General features: G+C 38.3%; 1 long non-coding RNA gene across 1 annotated transcript; it reads right to left on the bottom strand.

Annotated features, from left to right (window-relative positions):
• Positions 1-2376: 2376 nt before the first annotated feature.
• On the bottom strand, positions 2377-3405 carry LOC138333131 (uncharacterized). Its single transcript, XR_011209948.1, has 2 exons — positions 2951-3405; positions 2377-2475 (listed from the first exon to the last, which is right to left on the bottom strand). It is a non-coding gene; the product is annotated as an uncharacterized lncRNA (long non-coding RNA).
• Positions 3406-4950: the final 1545 nt, after the last annotated feature.

The raw sequence follows: 4950 nt of genomic DNA, 5'->3' as shown, positions 1-4950 counted from the left end.
GTTACCGCTATTTCTCATAAAGTATTGAAGGGATCTTTCTCAAATTTCATATGTAGGTTCCCGTAGGACCCTAGTTGTGCATATTGCATTTTGGGACTGATCGGTCTACAAGATGGCCGACCAGCCGCCATCTTGGATTTTGATAGTTAAAGTTTGTTACCGCTAATTCTCAGAAAGTACTTAAGGGATCTTTCTCAAATTTCATATGTAGGTTCCCCTAGGACCCCAGTTGTGCATATTGCATTTTGGGACTGATCGGTCAACAAGATGGCCGGCCGGTGGCCATCTTGGATTTTGATAGTTAAAGTTTGTTACCGCTATTTCTCAGAAAGTATTGAAGGGATTGTTCTCAAATTTCATATGTAGGTTCCTCTAGGACCCTAGTTCTGCATATTACATTTTGGGACTGATCGGTCGACAAGATGGCCGACCAGCAGCCATCTTGGATTTTGATAGTTAAAGTTTGTTACGGCTATTTCTCAGAAAGTATTGAAGGGATTGTTCTCAAATTTCATATGTAGGTTCCCGTAGGACCCTAGTAGTGCATATTGCATTTTGGGACTGATCAGTCAACAAGATGGCCGCCAGGTAGCCATCTTGGATTTTGATAGTTAAAGTTTGTTACCACTATTTCTCAGAAAGCACTGAAGGGATCTTTCTCAAATTTCATATGTAGGTTCCCCTAGGACCCCAGTTGTGCATATTGCATTTTGGGACTGATCGGTCAACAAGATGGCCGCCAGGTAGCCATCTTGGATTTTGATAGTTAAAGTTTGTTACCGCTATTTTTCAGAAAGCACTGAAGGGATCTTTCTCAAATTTCATATGTAGGTTCCCCTAGGACCCCAGTTGTGCATATTGCATTTTGGGACTGATCGGTCAACAATATGGCCGACCGGTGGCCATCTTGGATTTTGATAGTTAAAGTTTATTACCGCTATTTCTCAGAAAGTATTGAAGGGATTGTTCTCAAATATCATATGTAGGTTCCTCTAGGACCCTAGTTCTGCCTATTGCATTTTGCGACCACCATCTTGGATTTTGATAGTTTAAAGTTTGAAAAGCAGAAAAAAGAAGTGTAAGTTTGAAAAGCAGAGAAAAGATCCCTCTTTCATTTGTCAGACATAGATCAATCTTTGGTGGGCGCCAAGATCCCTCTGGGATCTCTTGTTTGTATTTGTGCTCTTGACGTTTGTGCCGCTGGCGTCAGCACGTGTATAATATCCATCATGTTGTACCTACGTTCATCATTCCTTATTGACAATTACATTTTATTCGCTTGGTAGCCTAAAAATGACTAGATTTTGTATTTGTATGATTGTGTGATTGTATTTCATGACCAGGGAGGTTTGGGCTCGATATATGCTTTCATGGTCATTCCGTCAAAGAATGATTTTTTTTTGCAGATTAAAGATAACTAACATAAATAAACATTCGTTTATCATTATGACAAAACGTACTTCTTTATATGGAGGTTGTAAATGTATTTTTATTCAAATGATCATATTTCGGTACATATTTTGGTTATTTTAGGTCACCTGAGACGAAGTCTCAAGTGACCTATTCTAATTGCCTTTTGTCCGTCGTCGTGCGTCGTGCGTCCGTAAACAATTTTCATTTTCGACTTCTTCTCCAAAACTGCTGAAGCAATTTCAATGAAATTTTGCACAAACCTTCTAAGGCATAAGGCCAATCAAAATTGTTAATTATATGGTCCCCACCCCCCAGGGAACTATCGGAGGGGCCAAAAGGGGTAAAATTGAAAATCTTCTTCTCCACTCACAGATGTGTAGGGACCAATTTTCCATGACTGACCCCCAGGGGCCTTAGGGGCGGGGTCAAAAGGGGTCAAAAAGGCTATAACTTCAAAAATCTTCTTCTGAAATTTTTGGAAATGGTAGAATCACATACTCTTCATAGATGGAAAGGTCTTGAGGTCCTTTACAAAAAATGTGAATTATATGACCCTGGGGTCTCACGTTTCCCCCTGGGGAGGGGGTCAAGTTTACTATAGTATATATAGGGAAAACACTTTTATGAGCATTTTTTGCTCAATTTTCATAGGAAATGAGTCAAACTTGCTTAGAATAATTAGCCTGAGATAACATTTTAATATCACATCTATATTGGTCCTGGTCAACCCCCTCGGAGCACAGGGCGGGGCCAAAAGGGGCAAATAGGCTAAAAGTTTAAAAATCTTCTTCTTAATTAAAACCCAGCTAGTAAAGTTTCCTTTGTTGTATATGACCATTATATTACATAATGGACACCTAGGAGTCCATTATGTAACTCACTGTCCATTATTATAGGGCCCCTGTCCATTATTCCCCAAAATAATGGACAGTCTATTTTGAACAAAGGAAAAAAACGCTGCTGTATGGAAAACTAAACATGTTTATTTGACTATCCAAAATTTTACATTTAAGTTCACTCCTCCATCGAAATTATTACTTCCCCTTCCTAGCTGTTACTGTTCTGAAAAGAAAAAAAAACATAATTAGATTCTTGCATTATTATTTGTTACATCTTTTTAAAACTTGTAATTGACGAGGAATAGGAACTCTAGATTCTTGACTGAGGTGGGATAATATGCAGTCTTTTAGATCAGATATCTCACAACCCTTATAACATATAATCTGATGATTATGGTTAAACATAATATACTTAAGAGCGAAACCTGTCTAATCTGACACCTGCTTTCCCTATCCTATCTGTAACTGTTCCGTATTCAACAATAGCAACAATAGTATACAACAGTATCTGACTTTCCTACACCCTGAATAATCTGACCAAACACCCACGTGGTGTCGGATTAGACAGGTTTCATTGTATTCCAGTGCAATGCTATCATAGCAATCAGATATGGGTTTTTTTTATCATATCTATAACATGCGTATGGTAGATTTTTTTTAGGAAAAACAGTTATGTTTAAATTGTAGCAAAAACTCACCTTGCTTGTATGTATTTGATGTAAAGTTAGACAATGCACCTGTCCTTGTGCGAATAAATAGGTCACTTCAAACAGGCAAACAATCTGAATCACAGCTGCGTACATCCCTACATGTAAATGATGGCCGAGTAAGGAAAATATCACTATCCGACATGTTCAAAAACACTGTTGTACCTCCAAAGGTGTAAAACTAAATGACTGTGCATGCATCTCAACATTGTTTGTCCATTATTTGTCACAGGTGAGTGAACACCTGTGCAATTCCTGAAATGGGATGTCCCATTTCTCAAACAGGGTACGCAAGGTAGTGAGTAGTGGTATGATGGGTTTTAAGTAGGATAAATTCCTCAAACTGTCCATTATTAGAGAGAATGGATTGTACCTCGCCCTGCGGGCTCGGTACTATCCATTCTCTCTAATAATGGACAGGTTTTCGGAAATTATCCATTACTTAAATACTGGAAATTGGTTTTTTGAATCCCACTATTTATCTTCCATTACGCATGGACAGCTCTTAAAAGTGTTTTATGAAAATCGGGACAGTTCTATGGACCCCTTGCTGGTCTCGGGTCTTGCACCCTGGGCGAGGGGGTTTTAGATGTTCACTGTTGTTTCTATATAGGGATAAACACATTTTTCCAAGGCTTTTTTGAGTTCATTATAATAAGAAATGAGTCCATTTGTAAGGTTCCACATGATTATAGCCTATGTGATAGCCATTGTTTCACCGATTTTAACCAATATTTCATTGCTCCCCTGATCCCCTGGCGGACCTTAGGGGCGGGGCCAAAACGCGGCTGACCAAATTGGCATTAAAAATATCATTTTTTATGATATTACTGGATCTGGTAGCTTCTAATTCTTTGCCATAGTATTGGAAGGTCTTATAGTTCCTTTACAAAAATTGTGAATAATATATATGACCCTGGGGTCTAATGTTTAACCTCTGGGGAAGGGGGTCAAGTTTGCTTTAGCTCTATATAGGAAAAACCACATTTATGAACATTATTTGCCTATTTTTCATAGGAAATTAGTCAAACTGGGTTAGAATTATTAGTCTGAAATAGCATTTTAACATCTATATCCATTATTGGTCATGGCCGACCCCCAGGGGCCAGAGGGGCGGAGCCAAATTAGGGGTCAAAATGGTAATTTCAAAAATCTTGTTTTTTGAATTCATGGGTCATGGCCGACCCCAAGGGGCCGGAGGGGCGGAGCCAAAAAGGGGTCAAAATATCTTGTTTTTGAATTCACAGATTTAATGGAACCAGATACTCTTGAATAGATTGGAAGGTCTTAAGGCCCTTGTACAAATATTTGTGAATTTCTTGGCCCTGGGATCTTAGATTTTCCCCTGGGGAGGGGTCAAATTCACTATAGTTTATATAGGAAAAACACATTTAGGAACATTATTTGCTTAGTTTTCATAGGAAATTAGTCAATCTGGGTTAGAATAATTAGCCTGAGATAGCATTTTAACATCATATCCATATTGGTCCTGGCCGACCCCCAGTGGCCAGAGGGGTGGGGCCAAAAGGGGTCGAAATGGATAAACAGTTCAAAAATCTTTCTTCTGAATTCAGATTTGATGGAACCAATGATCTTCATAGATTAAAAAGTCGAATTTATAAAATCACTGACGGACTTCAAGGGCCTGATGGGCAAATATATAGTGTTTATATGCATGTCTTTGTTTCATTCTGTATCTGAACTCAGGTGACCGTTTAAGGCCCATGGGCCTCTTGTTTAGTTTTTGGAGGTCAAGTTTAAGTTGGAATAACTTGTGCCTGATCCTTTTATATGGAGGTTGTAAATGTATTTCTATTCGAATGATCATATTTCGGTACATATTTTGGTTATTTTTTAGTTTTTGGAGGTCAAGTTTTAGTTGGAATAACTTGTGCCTGATCCTTTTATATGGAGGTTGTAAATGTATTTCTATTCGAATGATCATATTTCGGTACATATTTTGGTTATTTTTTAGTTTTTGGAGGTCAAGT

Source organism: Argopecten irradians, chromosome 1 (genome assembly GCF_041381155.1).
Source record: "Argopecten irradians isolate NY chromosome 1, Ai_NY, whole genome shotgun sequence".
In the NCBI taxonomy this organism is placed as follows: domain Eukaryota; kingdom Metazoa; phylum Mollusca; class Bivalvia; order Pectinida; family Pectinidae; genus Argopecten; species Argopecten irradians.
Note: the sequence above shows the minus strand (reverse complement) of the source record. Positions and strands in the feature narration are given on the sequence as shown.